We start from the raw sequence: 17,600 nt of genomic DNA, 5'->3' as shown, positions 1-17,600 counted from the left end.
CAGTCTAACTTGTTGAATGGGCCATTCTCTCCCAGCAACACCGTCTCCGCCCACTCTCTACAGCCTGGTCTCCTCCTGTCAGCAACACAACAGTGATGGCTCCGTGACCGACGGCTGTTTGGCGATGGACTACTCCCCAGAAATCACCAGCCTTACCTGGAAGAAAGATGGGCAGCTGATCACCACTGGAGTTAAGAAATACCCGTCAGTGAGAAACAAGAAGGGAACCTACACCCTGAGCAGTCAGTTAACCATCACCGAGTCAGAGGGGAGATGCAGCGAAATCAGCTGTGAGGTTCGACACAGCGGCTCAGACAAGAGCATTGGAATGAAATGTAAGTGTTGTGGAACATGTGAGAAATAGAAAATATGTGATTCCTTGATTTACAACTTTGGTTATTTATGATACATTTATGGTGCACTGCATAGTTCTGATTCCTGGCGAAAAATATTGACTGCAGATAAAGAGTTAAACTAATAAGTCATTTTATTTGTTACAAGATCTTCTGTAAGAAATGTTAACTTGTGTTTTTGAAGCTGGTGGAAATTACATCCCTCCAAATGTTCTCCTCACCGTGAGTTCCAATGAAGAAATCTCAAGACAGAAATTTGCAACCATCGTCTGTTCAATCTACAATTTCTGTCCAAACTCAATTAACGTGAAGTGGCTGAAGAATGGACAACCCATGGGTTGAGGATTTGTCACCTCTCCCGCCTGTGAAGTGAATGGGAACTTCTCGGCGAGCAGTCGGCTGACAGTCTCCGCTGGGGAATGGTTCAGCAAAGCGGTCTATACCTGCCAGGTCACTCATCAAGAGGTCACCCAAAGTCAAACCATCACCGCGTCTGGTAAGAGACACAAACAGAGGAAACAATGAATCATCCTGCACTCTGATGTTAATCCAAATCAGGAATTTACTGGAGTTAGTACAAAGCAGAGAATAACTTCTAATTTACTGCCATGTGGTTTGTGTTTCATTCTGATGTAAGAGCTGCATGAGGATTGCTCGCCATTCAGGATTTTATCAGAACAGCAAAGAATGTTTCCCTCTACTTTGAAATCATTTAGTGAGTGAGGTGGCCTTGATATCAGCTTTATTCCGAAACAACTGATTATATTTGAGAAGCAATGGGTGTCTTGAAACCTTTATTGATACAGCTCCGGGGGAAAGTGTTGAAAGGTTCATCCAACCTATTTATAAATTAGCGTTCATGACTGTATTCCAGAGATCAGGAATTATGTATCGCATTGGGAATGCTGCAATACTGATTCTTTAAAATGATACCGGGGCTAAACGACTTTCACAATAGTAGTTAGCACTGAGGCCTCACAATGCCTGGGACCGGGCTCAATATTGACCTTGTGTGACTGTGTGAAGTTTACACCTTCACCCTGTCTCTGCACGGGTTTCCTCCAGATGCTCCGGTTTCCTCCCACAGAGGAAATATGAGCAGGTTAGGTGAATTGCTGATGCTAAATTGTCGCTGAATGTCCAAAGATTAGGTGGGGTTGTGAGGTGACAGGGATAGGGTGGGGGAATTATTTTATGTAGAGTGCTCTTTCGGAGGGTCGGTGCAGTCTCGATGGGCCGAATGGTCCTCTTCTGCATGTGAGTGACTCTATGATTCTATAATAGTTTTCACAGAACACGCTGGTTTTCTATTGTATATCGAATATTAAAGGCGGTCTTCAGAGATTGGTATTTCGAAGTTGATTTATTCCCATTGAGTGATTGAAGGCTGAATACTGTTGTCCTGATTCTGAAGATGAAACTTGGGTTAATTTTCATGTTTTCATTCACAGATCCTTCCCTTTGCGCTGATGCCTCAGTAACAATACTGCCGCCACCAATAGAACAGGTCTTATTGGAGGCGACTGTAACCTTAACCTGCGTCATTTCGAATGCTCCTTATGGAGTCAACGTGTCCTGGAGTGAAGCGAAGAAGCCGCTGAAATCAGAGATTGCCGACCAGCCTGGGGCAGATACTGAGAGCGTGGTCAGCAAATTAAACATCTCGACACAAGCCTGGCTGAGTGGGGCTGTGTTTGACTGTGTGGCGAGCCATCAGGACCTGCCAACTCCTTTAAGAATTTCAATCCACAAAAAAATAGGTGAGCGGTGAGATTGAAGCAATAAGTGAGGCATTGTGCCTATTTCTAGTGTCAGTGCAGCGGTCAGTATTTAGCATTCAGTGTATTTATGGTCCATTCTGATTGGTAATTCCACTAACTAAATACTCTGGGCGTTTAGAGTTTAAGGGGGAAATTGATATGCAGATGAATGAACAATTAATTAAAAACAGTGATATTGGGTTTAGATGGAGCGAGACCATAGACCACAAGACTTAGGAACAGACGTTGGCCATTGGGCCCATCAACACCGGTCCAGCCTGCAGTGAGGTCATCACTGATCTGATGTGATAATCTTCAACTCCTCTTTCCTGCCTTATCCCCATATCCCTTGCCGGCTTTACTGATTTAAAATATGTCTCTCTCAACCTTGAACATACTGAGCAACCCAGAATCTACAGCCACCGGGTTAAATAATTCCACAGCTTCACTACTCTCGGAGAGAGGAAGTTTCACCTCATCTCGGTCTGAAATGAACCCTCACTTTGTGATCCTGCATGCTGCTCCCAGACGCTCCCACTGGGGAAAACAACCCCTCAGCGTCTATCCTAAGAAGCTCCCTGAGAATCTTTCATGTCTCAATTAGGCCTCCTTTATTCCTCTAAACTCCAATAAGTACAGCCCTACCTACTTACCCTCTCCCCATAAGAAAATCCCTCCATACTCGCGATTAACCTCGTGATCCTTCTCTACACTGCCTTCAAAACCAATCTGTCTTCCGTAGATAAGGGCAACAAAACGATTCAAAGAATATCAGGTGCAGTCTAACTAATGCCTTGTATAGTTTTCGCTAGACTTCCCCATGTTTATATTCTATCCCCTTTGAAATAAATGTCAACATTCAATTTGTCTCCATATTACCTGCAGAACTTGCTTTGTGTGGTTTCTGCACGAGGACCCCCCAATTCCCCCGTTACTTCAGCTTTCTCCAGTTTTTCTTCATCTAAATAATATTCCGTTATGTTCTTCCTCCGACCGAAGTGTCTAACCTCACATCTTCGAACATTATGTTCCATCTGCCAAGTTTTTACTCAGTAAGTTACGCTGTCTCTGTCCCTCTGTGGATATTCTGTCATCCTCACCACTTGCCTTTCTATTTTTGTATCTGCAGCCATGGCAATAGTACATTCACTTATTAAACACAGTTTTGAAATTCATGTATATCACATCTACTGGTCCCCCTCTCTCTCGCCTTCTCGTTATCACCTCAAAGAATTGCAATAAATTTGTCAGGCATGATTTACCCTTCACGAAGCCGGGCAGACCCAGCTTGATTACACTCTGTATGCTTAAATGCTCAGCTATTCAGGTCACTGGCCGATAGTTACCTGTTTTTGACTCCCTCCCTTTTCAATAAGGGTGTTACATTGGCAGTTTCCCAATCCTCTTGGGGTAAGGTGGGAGGAGCCTGGAGTGGAGTTTATACACCAGCACAGAGCAGTTGGGCCGAATGGCCTGTTTCCCTGCTGTACGCTTTCTGAAACTGTCATATCCAACATCCGTAAATTCTCAGGGTAAAGGATTGTGTCCACCTCAGCTCCGAGCTGGGAAACCGGACAGATCCCAAACTGGGAAATGGAAACGTTTAAAATCCAACACAAAACACATTTCTTTCACATCTAACCCGCGGTTCCAATGTCTCCCGAATTCCCCATTTTATTAACATTTATTGTACATTTTCTGCAGATCCCAATCCGCGGGAACCGTCCGTCTCTGTCCTCCTGCCCTCGGCTAAAGACGTCTCCGCTCAGAGATTCTTCTCCCTCAGCTGCTTAGTGAGAGGTTTCTCCCCCCGAGAGATCTTCGTCAAGTGGACCGTCAATGACAAGCCGGTGAATCCCGGGAACTACAAGAACACCGAGGTGATGGCGGAGAACGGCAATAGCTCCTTCTTCATGTACAGCCTGTTATCCATTGCAGCGGAGGAGTGGGCCAGCGGCGCTTCTTACTCCTGTGTGGTGGGACATGAAGCCATCCCCTTGAAGATCATCAACAGAACGGTTGATAAATCCCGCGGTAAACCCAGTTTTGTGAACATTTTCCTCGCTCTGATGGACACCGTTAATTCATGTCAATGAGAATCTATGGGTTACATGTCTAACTGAAATAAAAATAATAAAAACTTTTTCCTCCAATTGTGATTTAAATGTACAGCCGCTTAATTAATGGAGCTTCCACTTTGCTGATATTAGATCTGTTCAATGAGACCCGGATTTCTACAGGTCTCAGCCCCAAGTCTGATACAACCAGAGCTCCCAGCTCAGATGCACCCTGGGTTAGAGACAGAATGAAACTCATTCATTACAGGATTAATTTACTTTCCTCCGGCTGAGGAGAAATCGGACAATTCCCCATTTCAGACAAACAAACACATCACATTTAGATCTCGGTGTTCCTGCTTCGCTCATTGTCCATCCCTTTAAAATTAATGTCAGCTTTAAGTTGCTGTATCACACCCACTGGGAACTGAATTGAGGGTCACACAGAAACATGGACCAACAATCCCCAGTCAAAGAGAGGGGAAAGTGAAATTGTTAATCCACTGTCCCCCACTTCACCAGCAAAGAGAGGGCAGGGGCATTAGTTAATCCACTGTACCCCCACTTCCCAACAAAGAGAGGGGGAGAGGCATTAGTTAATCCACTGTACCCCCACTTCCCAACAAAGAGAGGGGGAGGGGCATTACTTAATGCACTGTACCTCTACTTGCCCACCAAAGAGGGGAGGGGCATCAGTTAACACACTGTACCCCCACTTCCCCAACAAAGAGACGGTGGGGGCTGAGTTAATCCACTGTACACCCGCTTCCAACAATGAGAGGGGGGTGGGCATTAGCTTACACACTGTACCCCCACTTCCCCAACAGAGAGAGGGGGAGGGGCATTACTTAATGCACTGTACCTCCACTTGCCCACCAAAGAGGGGAGGGGCATCAGTTAACACACTGTACCCCCACTTCCCCAACAAAGAGACGGTGGGGGCTGAGTTAATCCACTGTACACCCGCTTCCAACAACGAGAGGGGGGTGGGCATTAGTTAATCCACTGTGCACATGCTTCCACCAATGAGTGGAGCGGCATTATTTAATTTACTGTACCAACACTTCCCCAACAAAGGGGGCAAAGGGCCAATACTAACCCATTTTACCTCCACATTCCCGACCAAAAGAGGAAGAAGGTGATGAGTGAACTCTCTGTCTCACCACCTCCAACAGGGAGATCCCAAAGGCAATTTGCTGAGCTGACCAGAGAGAGGTAGATTATTAACTCAATATCTTCCCAGTCCCCAAGCAGGGAGTTTGGAAGTAAACGGTTCTCTAGACTCAGAACGCAGTTACTGACATTACAAGACGTCATGTAGCTTACTGGCTGAAGGGTTTAAAAGACCATCATGATAAAGATGCATTTTTTAAAGTCCCATTGTTCCTCTTATCCGTCTGCTAAAACTGACTCCCCATAATCCAAATCCAGACTGGTGATTGAATTCTCTCTGGGTTTTCAATGTTCTCTCCTGAGGCGCTTCCTTGTATTTTTGCATTCGGTCACCTGATGTCAGCTTGCATCTCACAGAAAACACATTTATAAGCAGAAAGTTCAACATATTCTACATCGGTACCAATAATACCCACAACTGGCCAAGCTACAGGCAGCTGATACAAATACACAGACAGATAAACAGACAAACACTACACACACATGAACACAGACCCACAAACATACACACGCTCACACGTAGACACAAACACACATATAGACACACACACAGAAACACATGCATAAACATACACCCAGGCACAACGAACCACACATATTTTGACGCAAAAACACACGCAAACGTGCGCAAAAATTCACAAACATGCACATAAACACAAAAAAGCACCCGTTTATACACACACTGACACACGTGCAAATACACATACACACACTAATCCACACACACAAGCGGCTACACAAATGTATACAAACAGACACATACAACCACATGTTCACACTGACACACAAACATATAAACCCAGACAAGCAAGCTGACAGAAGAATATGAAACGCAAATGTAACCAATAACATGTACATTAGCAGAATTTCACGATGACACAATTTTTTCCATTCAAACAGAGTCAATAATCCACACTAACACACTTATGGGCACACGTGGTCACATATTAGCATACTCATACACATGCTAGCACAAACATACATTAGTGCACATAGAGGCATCAACACACATCAATAGATAGTTATAAACAATCATCAACGCATAAATAGCACTGCTGCCTCACAGCTACATAAACCCGGGGTCAATTCCAGCCTTTAGTGATTGTCTGTGTGGAGTTTCCACGTTTTCCCGTGTCTATTCCTGTTTCCTCCGCATAATCCGGTTTCCTCCCGCAAACTAAATATGTGCAGGTTAGGTGGATTGGCCATGCTATATTATCCCTTAGTACCCACAACATTTGGTGGGGTTACGAGGTTCTGGGGTTAGGGCAGGAGCATGCGTTCAGGTAGAGTGCTCTTTTGGTGGGTCGGTGCAGACTCAATGGGCCGAATAGCCTCGTTCAGCAGAGTAGGGATTATACGATGATGATTCTATGATGAAATACACACATCAACAAACACACACACACACATAAACGCACTTATCCAGACACAAACATTAAGACACTGACATGCATGTTGAACGTATAAAGACACATTAACACTTTTATTACTGGGCAGGGAAGTATAAACTTATATTAACACAGGCATTAATATATCAACATAGACTTCAACACGCACAATAAAACACTCATATCTACACATTGACAGAAGATAAACAAAGTTCACATACAGACGCTGACACACAAATACACAGATCAATACGCATTGACACAGGAACACACACAATGACACTTATAAAGACATTGGGACACACAAAAGAAGAGTAAAGAAACACGAATTTGCATCTACACAGACACAAAAGCTAAGGAACAAACACAAACGGCAGGCAAGGGCGGCACGGTGATGCTATGGTTAGCACTGCTGCCTCACAGCGCTAAGGACCTGGGTTTGATCCCACTCCTGGGTCTCTGTCCCAGTGGAGTTTGCACATTCTCCCTGTGACCTATGGGTCTCACCCCCACAACCCAAAGTTGTGCAGGGTAGGTGGATTGGCCACGCCAAATTGCCCCTTAATTGGGAAAATTAAGTTACACAGATCGATTTCTGAGTGTCACAAACTCAACAGTAGATATGCAATGACAAATATATTAAAGAATGAATTAGCAGCGGGAGAAAATGAAACGAGAATATTAAAAATATACCCATGATTAATAAACAGTCTGATTATATTTATTTGGCTTTATCCTCATAGATACCACAGAGCACACCTGGACTGAAGACTATGAGGATGATAACGGGAACATCTGGACAACCGCTTCCACATTCATCACCCTGTTCTTCCTGAGCATTTCCTACAGCGCTGCAGTCACTCTGGTGAAGGTGAGAAGATTCAATCCACTCACACTTCAAACTGACAGAAGCCGTTTAAAAAAATCTATAAATGTTTGATTGATTAAAAACTCTAACATCAATGTTCCCGATCATAAACATCTGCTTCATCATTTTCTCTCTCTTTTACAGATCAAGTGATCGGTTGACGTTCGGACGCTGTAGATTTTCCTCAGCTGTTTATTATGATCTGTGTGTGACACAAATACAATATCTCCTCTTGGTGACTCTAACAGTAAAATTCTCTCAGTTTATTATTCTGCATCTGTAACTGAGACAATCATCGACAGTATTTCTGTTTTTCAGTTTAAAATGTACGAGATAATTTTGGCTGTAATGTAATTATAGCTAATAATTTCTCTCACTGTCATGTCTAAATAAGTAATGTATCTCGATCTTATTCACAACTGTTGCCTTCCCTTTATGTTGAGCTCCTGTTCTCTCTTTCTTGTGTCTGTTACAGTTGTACATACATTTGGCAGCTCAGAGGGCATGTGTTTTGTTCTCACTGTGACCCTCAATCGTTATGTTCCCTTTTGTAAACATCAAACTAAAGTTTTGTGTAATATTTTCTCTGAAATTGAATGAAAAATCAAGAAAATAAGACTAATCAGAACTCCTTTCTCTGAGGTCCATCGGCACCGCTCCATTTCCCCGATTATACAGTTGTCTCCCCTTTCCCAGACAGATATTTTTCACCAGTCCTGTCTGGGATGTTACAGAACTCATGGCCCCTCAGTGAAAGCGCCACTGCGCCACCAAGCGGCCCATCCGGGTAAACACACCTTCACCTTTGCCTTTTTATGGTTAACTCCAGAGACAGATTGATTTCACAGCTGAAGAATTCCACAGATTCACTACCCTCTGATGGAAGAATGTCTCCTAATCTCTGTCCTAAATTTGAGATCCCTTACTCTGAGATTATGCCCTCTGGACTCAGACTCTCCCACAAGAGGAAACAAAATGATTTTTCAGGCTGTGTAACTGGTTAAAGTTCTTTCCACAGTCATAGAACATAGAATTTACAGGCAGAAGGAGGCCATTCCGCCCATCGAGTCTGCACCGGCTCTTGGAAAGAGCACCCTACCAAGGCCCACACCACCCTATCCCCATAACCCAGTAACCCCACTCAACCAACCCTAAGGCCAATTTTTGGACACTAAGGGCAATTTAGCATGGCAAATCCACCTAACCTGCACGTCTTTGGACTGTGGGAGGAAACCGGAGCACCTGGAGGAAACCCACGCACACACGGGGAGAACGTGCAGACTCCACACAAACAGTGACCCAAGCCGGGAATCGAACCTGGGACCCTGGAGCTGTGAAGCAATTATGCTAACCATTATGCTACCGTGCTGCCCCATACATAGAACGATACAGCGCAGTTCAGGCCCTTCGGCCCTCGATGTTGCACCAAAACAAAAGCCATCTAACCGACACTATGCCATTATCATCCAGATGTTTATCCAATAAACTTTTAAATGCCCTCAATGTTGGCGAGTTCACTACTGTTGCAGGTAGGGCATTCCATGGTCTCACCACTCTTTGCGTAAAGAAGCTACCTCTGACCTCTGTCCTATATCTATTACCCCTCAGTTTAAAGCTATGTCCCCTCGTGCTAGCCATTTCCATCCACGGGAGAAGGATCTCACTGTCCACCCAATCTAACCCCCTGATCATTTTGCATGCCTCTATTAAGTCTCCTCTTAACCTTCTTCTCTCTAACGAAAACAACCTCAAGTCCATCAGCCTTTCCTCATAAGATTTTCCCTCCATACTCGGCAACATCCTGGTAAATCTCCTCTGCACCCGCTCCAAAGCTTCCATGTTCTTCCTGTAATGCGGTGACCAGAACTGTACGCAATACTCCAAATGCGGCCGTACCAGAGTTTTGTACAGCTCCAACATAACCTCATGACTGCGGAACTCAATCCCTCTCCCAATAAAAGCCAACACTCCATAGGCCTTCTTCACAACCCTATCAACCTGGGTGGCAACTTTCAGGGATCTATGTACATGGACACCTAGATCCCTCTGCTCATCCACACTTCCAAGAACTTTACCATTAGCCAAATATTCCGCATTCCTGTTATTCCTTCCAAAGTGGATCACCTCACACTTCTCTACATTAAACTCAATTTGCCACCTCTCAGCCCAGCTCTGCAGCTTATCTATGTCCCTCTGTAACCTGCTACATCGTTCAGCACTGTCGACAACACCACCGACTTTAGTGTCGTCTGCAAATTTACTCACCCACCCTTCTGCGCCCTCCTCTAGGTCATTGATAAAAATGACAAACAGCAACGGCCCCAGAACAGATCCTTGTGGTACGCCACTTGTAACTGAACTCCATTCTGAACATTTCCCATCAACCACCACACTCTGTCTTCTTTCAGCTAGCCAATTTCTGATCCACATCTCTAAATCACCCTCAATCCCCAGCCTCCGTCTTTTCTGCAATAGCCAACCGTGGGGAACCTTATCAAACGCTTTACTGAAATCCATATACACCACATCAACTGCTCTACCGTCGTTTACCTGTTCAGTCACCTTCTCAAAGAACTCGATAAGGTTTGTGAGGCATGACCTACCCTTCACAAAGCCACGCTGACTATCCCTGATCATATTATTCCTATCTAGATGATTATAAATCTTGTCTCTTATAATCCCCTCCAAGACTTTACCCACAACAGACGTGAGGCTCACCGGTCTCTAGCTGCCGGGGTTGTCTCTACTCCCCTTCTTGAACAAAGGGACCACATTTGCTATCCTCCAGTCCTCTGGCACTATTCCTGTAGCCAATGATGACATAAAAATCAAAGCCAAAGGCCCAGCAATCTCTTCCCTGACTACCCAGAGAATCCTAGGATAAATCCCATCAGGCCCCGGGGACTTATCTATTTTCAGCCTGTCCAGAATTGCCAACACCTCTTCCCTATGTACCTCAATGCCATCTATTCTAATAGCCTGGGTCTCAGCATTCCCCTCCACAACATTATCTTTTTCCTGAGTGAATACTGACGAAAAATATTCATTTAGTGTCTCGCCTATCTCTTCAGACTCCACACACAACTTCCCATCCCTGTCCTTGACTGGCCCTACTCTTACCCTAGTCATTCTTTTATTCCTGACATACCTATAGAAAGCTTTTGGGTTTTCCTTGATCCTACCTGCCAAATACTTCTCATGTCCCCTCCTTGCTCATCTTAGCTCTCTCTTTAGATCCTTCCTCGCTACCTTGTAACTATCAATCGCCCCAACTGAAACTTCACACCTCATCTTCACATAGGCCTCCTTCTTCCTCTTAACAAGAGATTCCACTTCTTTGGTAAACCACGGTTCCCTCGCTCTACGCCTTCCTCCCTGCCTGACCGGTACGTACTTATCAAGAACACGCTTGGACAAGCTCCACTTATCCAGTGTGCCCAACACTTGCAGCCTACTTCTCCAACCTATCCCCCCCAAGTCATGTCTAATGGCATCATAATTGCCCTTCCCCCAGCTATAACTCTTGCCCTGCGGTGTATACCTATCCCTTTCCATCACTAACGTAAACGTCACTGAATTGTGGTCACTGTCCCCAAAGTGCTCTCCTACCTCCAAATCTAACACCTGGCCTGGTTCATTACCCAAAACCAAATGCAAAGTTGCCTTGCCTCTTGTTGGCCTGTCAATATATTGTGTCAGGAAACCCTCCTGCACACATTGTACAAAAAACGACCCATCTAATGTACTCGAACTATATCTTTTCCAGTCAATATTTGGAAAGTTAAAGTCTCCCATAATAACTACCCTGTTACTTTCGCTCTTCTCCAGAATCATCTTCGCCATCCTTTCCTCTACATCCCTAGCACTATTTGGAGGCCTATAGAAAACTCCCAACAGGGTGACCTCTCCTTTCCTGTTTCTAACCTCAGCCCATACTACCTCGGACGAAGAGTCCCCATCTAGCATCCTCTCCGCCACCGTAATACTGTTCTTGACTAGCAGCGCCACACCTCCCCCTCTTTTGCCTCTTTCTCTGAGTTTACAAAAACACCTAAACCCCGGACCCTGCAACATCCATTCCTGTCCCTGCTCTATCCATGTCTCCGAAATGGCCACAACATCAAAGTCCCAGGTCCCAACCCATGCTGCCAGTTCCCCTACCTTATTTCGTATACTCCTGGCATTGAAGTAGACACACTTCAAACCACCTACCTGAACACTGGCCCCCTCCTGCGAAGTCAAATCTGTGCTCCTGACCTCTACACTCCCATTCTCCCGTACCCTAAAACTACAATCCAGGTTCCCATGCCCCTGCAGCATTAGTTTAAACCCCCCCAAAGAGCACTAACAAATCTCCCCCCAGGATATTTGTGCCCCTCAGGTTCAGATGTAGACCATCCTGTCTGTAGAGGTCCCACCTTCCCCAGAAAGAGCCCCAGTTATCCAGAAATCTGAATCCCTCCCGCCTGCACCATCCCTGTAGCCACGTGTTGAATTGCTCTCTCTCCCTATTCCTCATCTCATTATTACGTGGCACGAGCAACAACCCAGAGATAACAACTCTGTTTGTTCTCGTTCTGAGCTTCCATCCTAGCTCCCTGAAAGCCTGCCTGACATCCTTGTCCCCTTTCCTACCTATGTCGTTAGTGCCAACGTGGACTACGACTTGGGGCTGCTCCCCCTCCCCCTTAAGGACCCGGAAAACACGATCCGAGACATCAGTTCACTGGAACACTCCCACTCTGGTGTGTGTGTGTCTCGGGGCTTTTCCAGTCACACTGATGTTTGAAATCTCTTCCCACAGTCAGAACAGACAAGCACATTGACAGTTTGTGATATTTAGATCCTAATGAATTGAGTGGCTGTCAGATCTCGATGTTATATTTGGCTCGAGTTGTCCAGCTGCCAATCCTCCAGTTCTAATGGCTGAAAAAGAAGTTTACAAAAATGATCACTGGAAGAATAGGATAGAAATTCACAATAGATCATTTTAGTTTCTATCGAACCTTCTTTCCTCTCTTGCTTTCCCCAAGCCTGTGGTCCAGTCAAAATAAAAGACCAAAATCAGCAAGTCCCAACAAAAGTGTCACTGCCTGTGCGGAGTTTGCCCGTTCTCCCCGTGTCTGCGTGGGTTTCCTCCAAGTGCTCCGGTTTCCTCCCACAGTCCAAAGATGCGCAGGTTAGGTAGATTGGCCATGCTAAATTGCCCTTATGTTAGATGGGGTTGAGGGGTTACAGGGATAAGAACAAAAGAACTAGGAGCAGGAGTAGGCCATCTGCCCCTCGAGCCTGCTCCGCCATTCAATGAGACCATGGCTGATCTTTTGTGGACTCAGCTCCACTTTCCGGCCCGAACACCATAACCCTTAATCCCTCTATTCTTCAAAAAACTATCTATCGTTATCTTAAAAACATTTAATGAAGGAGCCTCTACTGCTTCACTGGGCAAGGAATTCCATAGATTCACAACCCTTTGGGTGAAGAAGTTCCTCCTAAACTGAGTCCTAAATCTACTTCCCCTTATTTTGAGGCTGTGCCCCCTAGTTCTGCTTTCACCCGCCAGTGGAAACAACCTGCCCGCATCTATCCTATCTATTCCCTTCATAATTTTATATGTTTCTATAAGATCCCCCCCTCATCCTTCTAAATTCCAACGAGTACAGTCCCAGTCTACTCAACCTCTCCTCGTAATCCAACCCCTTCAGTTCTGGGATTAACCTAGTGAATCTCCTCTGTACACCCTCCAGTGCCAGTACGTCCTTTCTCAAGTAAGGAGACCAAAACTGAACACAATACTCCATGTGTGGCCTCACTAACACCTTATACAATTGCAGCAGAACCTCCCTAGTCTTAAACTCCATCCCTCTAGCAATGAAGGACAAAATTCAATTTGCCTTCTTAATCACCTGTTGCACCTGAAAACCAACTTCATGCACTAGCACACCCAGGTCTCTCTGCACAGCAGCATGTTTTAATATTTTATCATTTAAATAATAATCCCTTTTGCTGTTATTCCTACCAAAATGGATAACCTCACATTTGTCAACATTGTATTCCATCTGCCAGACCCTAGCCCATTCACTTAGCCTATCCAAATCCCTCTGCAGACTTCCAGTATCCTCTGCACTTTTTGCTTTACCACTTATCTTAGTGTCGTCTGCAAACTTGGACACATTGCCCTTGGTCCCCAACTCCAAATCATCTATGTAAATTGTGAACAGTTGTGGGCCCAACACTGATCCCTGAGGGACACCACTAGCTACTGATTGCTAACCAGAGAAACACCCATGAATCCCCACTCTTTGCTTTCTATTAATTAACCAATCCTCTATCCATGCTACTACTTTACCCTTAATGCCATGCATCTTTATCTTATGCAACAACCTTTTGTGTGGCACCTTGTCAAAGGCTTTCTGGAAATCCAGATATACCACATCCATTGGCTCCCCGTTATCTACCGCACTGTTAATGTCCTCAAAAAATTCCACTAAATTAGTTAGGCACGACCTGCCCTTTATGAACCCATGCTGCGTCTGTCCAATGGGACAATTTCCATCCAGATGCCTCGCTATTTCTTCCTTGATGATAGATTCCAGCATCTTCCCTACTACCGAAGTTAAGCTCACTGGCCTATAATTACCCGCTTTCTGCCTACCTCCTTTTTAAACAGTGGTGTCACGTTTGCTAATTTCCAATCCGCCGGGACCACCCCAGAGTCTAGTGAATTTTGGTAAATTATCACTAGTGCATTTGCAATTTCCCTAGCCATCTCTTTTAGCACTCTGGGATGCATTCCATCCGGTCCAGGAGACTTGTCTACCTTTAGCCCCATTAGCTTGCCCATCAGTACCTCCTTGGTGATATCAATCCTCTCAAGGTCCTCACCTGTCATAGCCTCATTTCCATCAGTCACTGGCATGTAATTTGTGTCTTCCACTGTGAAGACCGACCCAAAAAACCTGTTCAGTTCCTCAGCCATTTCCTCATCTCCCATTATTAAATCTCCCTTCTCATCCTCTAAAGGACCAATATTTACCTTAGCCACTCTATTTTTGTTTTATGTATTTGTAGAAATTTTTACTATCTGTTTTTATATTCTGAGCAAGTTTACTCTCATAATCTATCTTAATCTTCTTTATAGCTTTTTTAGTAGCTTTCTGTTGCCCCCTAAAGATTTCCCAGTCCTCTAGTCTCCCACTGATCTTTGCTACTTTGTATGTTAGGGATAGGGTGGAGGTGTGGGCTTAAGTAGGGTGCTCTTTCAAAGAGCCGGTGCAGACTCGATGGGCGAATGGCCTCCTTCTGCACTGTAAATTCTATGATTGTACCTCTATGATTATTGAACAATCAGCGAGTCAGCCTGAAATCTGCCTCACAATGCCCAGGTGATTGACGGCAGCTCCGGACCAATAGGAAGAGGAGGGGCGGGACTGGACGACCGACCGGGGACAGCGAGTCCTCCAACCAATCGGAGTAAATGAGGGGCGGGCCCGCTGTGATTGAAGCATGCGCAGTGTGGGTAATGGCGATGGAGAAGGAAGTCTTTTTTAGATCGTAAATTGGTAAGAGGCGTTTAACAATATGGAAGGAGCGAGAGATCGCGGGAGCGGGCGGAAACGTTGTGTAAAGTTGTTGAAATCGCAAACCTCGGAAAGGTTTACGGCACCATATTTGTACCGAGCGGGTCTGCAGCTCCTCATCTTCAGCTCGGGTTAACGGCCGCCATCTTTATTGGATGTGCATCAGGGCGCATGCGCGTTTGCCGTGTTTGTCGGGGGCGATGTTTCAATGAGTGGGAGGAGCTTGTTGCCCATTGTTCAGAATGGAGACAACTTGTCCATCAAACTGGATTAGTCTTTGAGTCCCAATGTCTTATTGATGATGCAAAGCGGTGGCAGAGATGAAAATGAATGAAATGAAAATCGCTTATTGTCACAAGTAGGCTTCAAATGAAGTTACTGTGAAAAGCCCCTAGTCACCACATTCCGGCGCCTGTTCGGGGAGGCTGTTAAAGAAAAGGAAGCAAATCCTGCTCTCCGGATTTCACTGTCTTATTAGACGTTCTGTCCCATGTGAAATGAAATGAAATGACGGACTGATGGTGATTAATTTTGGAAACTCTTTTTACAAGGGATTAGTAGGGGAGGATTTACACACAGCAAATTCAAGCCAGGAGAAATATTTATCTTCCTGAATTTCATTTCTGGGCTGACAGTGATGCCTTTGTAAACTTCTTTCACAGGGGCTTAGAAAGGGATACGCAGACAGGAAACCCACAACCAATCCTCACATCAAATTCTAACACCACTGTTCGAGTTACCAGGACCTGGAGATTATCGACCTTTGTGTGTAAGCATTGAGTTCCATATCATTATCACTCACTGTATAAAATGTCTACCTCCTATCTCCCCTGTAGATCTTGCTCGCAATCTTAAATCTGTGTCCCGTAATCCTTTTACAATCTACTGATGGGAACAGATTTTAAAAATCTTTTGCTGAGCTTGCCATTGTCATTTGTGGTGCCTGGGTCGATGCCGGGTGGTCCGTCCGGTTTCATTCCTTTTTCATGTTCTTGTTCTGGTTGAATCAGCTTGGACCAGTCCATTTATGATCCAGAACACAATTGAAGTCCCCTCCAAGAATCAATTGATCTGTATCCAGGTCTGGGGTGGATTCCAACAATTATTTTACAAATGTTTCGATGAGATTCCCTCATTTAAAAAAAAAAGATAGAGAAGCAGAATTAGGCCATTCAGCCCATCGAGTTTTCGAGTTTGCTTTGCCATTCGATCATGGCTGATATGTTTCTCATCCCCATTCATCTTGTATTGTCGCTCTCTTGAAATGAATGTGAACATTGCATTTGCCTTTCTAACTGCCAACTTTCCTTTATTTGTTCTTGGGATGTGGGTGTTGCCTTGGCCCAATGTGACGAATCGTAATCATTTCTCAAAGCAATTTAAATCAAACATATCCATTCCAATAGTGGGTTTATTACCCAATGTGTGTAGCAGCTGAGAATGTGCTCTATCCACATGACAGAAGCTCCTCGCACATGCACAGAGTCCGGCTCTGACTGGAGCATGCGGCGTTCGGGCTGTGACCGGCGCATGCGCGGTTCAGGTTGTCGCTGACGGTGCAGGAGCGGGAAAGAAACAATCGAGCAACTTTCAGGATTGGAGCCGGTGGGTGGCCGGGGTGCGATAGAAGCTGCGGAGTGAGCCGGGAGGCTTCATAAATACCCCGTGGAGGCTTCAACTCCCGAGGAAAATGTTAACGGTCCCGTCTTAAACAGCACCGAACAGAGTGAGAGCTGAGCGGTGACAGGCCCGGGTTACCGGCCGCCATCTTTACAGAGGACACGGTGCCGCAGGCACATGCGCTGCCAGCCTGGACCGGATGCCACCTCTCCCGGATTGACTGACTGGAGTCTCCAGGATTTTATTTTATTCAGTTGCGGGAGTCACTGGCTGGGCCAACATTTATTGCCCATCCCTAATTTCCCTTAAACAGAGTGACTTGCTCGGCCATCTCGGAGGGCATTTAAAGAGTCAACCACATTGCTGTGGGTTGGAATCGTGTCGGCCAGACCAGGTAAGGATGGCAGATTTTCTTTTCTGTTCATTCATGAGATGTGGGTGTCGCTGGCTGGGCCAGCATTCACTGCCCATCACTAATTGCCCTTGAACTGAGTGTACCTCAGAGAGCATTTTAAGAGTCAACCAGCTGACCGTGGATGTTGTGCCGAACCTTTGTCCTAGATTAATCAGAGATTTACATTGAATTTACAGTGTAGAAGGAGGCCATTCGGCCCTTTGAGTCTGCACTGGCTCTTGGAAAGAGCACCCTACCCAAACTCAACACCTCCACCCAACACCAAGGGCAATTTTGGACACTAAGGGCAATTTATCATGGCCAATCCACCTAACCTGCACATCTTTGGACTGTGGGAGGAAACCGGAGCACCCGGAGGAAACGCACGCAGACACGGGGAGGAC

At 45.4% G+C, this 17,600-nt stretch overlaps 2 protein-coding genes and 1 pseudogene across 4 annotated transcripts in view; 2 read left to right on the top strand and 1 right to left on the bottom strand.

Moving 5' to 3' along the window:
* Positions 1–17,600, top strand: part of LOC140406443 (uncharacterized) — a 60,618-nt gene that overhangs the window by 27,516 nt on the left and 15,502 nt on the right. The window contains exons 1-2 of one of the 2 annotated variants that reach the window (XM_072494480.1): positions 15,114–15,164; positions 15,845–15,951. The exons of the other annotated variant lie outside the window; for it this stretch is intronic. The gene's annotated coding sequence lies outside the window, so the exon portion shown is untranslated. Of the gene's footprint in view, positions 1–15,113; positions 15,165–15,844; positions 15,952–17,600 lie in introns of those variants that run through there. 2 annotated transcript variants of the gene reach the window in all.
* LOC140406439 (Ig heavy chain C region-like) lies at positions 92–4,209 on the top strand (annotated as a pseudogene).
* The window catches only part of LOC140406440 (uncharacterized), a 51,223-nt gene continuing 34,376 nt past the window's right edge, over positions 754–17,600 (bottom strand). Inside the window, exon 3 of one of the 2 annotated variants that reach the window (XR_011939153.1) lies at positions 754–846. The gene's annotated coding sequence lies outside the window, so the exon portion shown is untranslated. The remainder of the gene's footprint in view (positions 847–17,600) is intronic. The other variant, XR_011939151.1, reaches the window with a different exon arrangement.

Source organism: Scyliorhinus torazame, unplaced genomic scaffold (genome assembly GCF_047496885.1).
Source record: "Scyliorhinus torazame isolate Kashiwa2021f unplaced genomic scaffold, sScyTor2.1 scaffold_532, whole genome shotgun sequence".
Classification (NCBI taxonomy): Eukaryota; Metazoa; Chordata; class Chondrichthyes; order Carcharhiniformes; family Scyliorhinidae; genus Scyliorhinus; species Scyliorhinus torazame.
The sequence above is the reverse complement of the archived record's forward strand: the minus strand, read 5'-3'. Positions and strand labels throughout refer to the sequence as shown.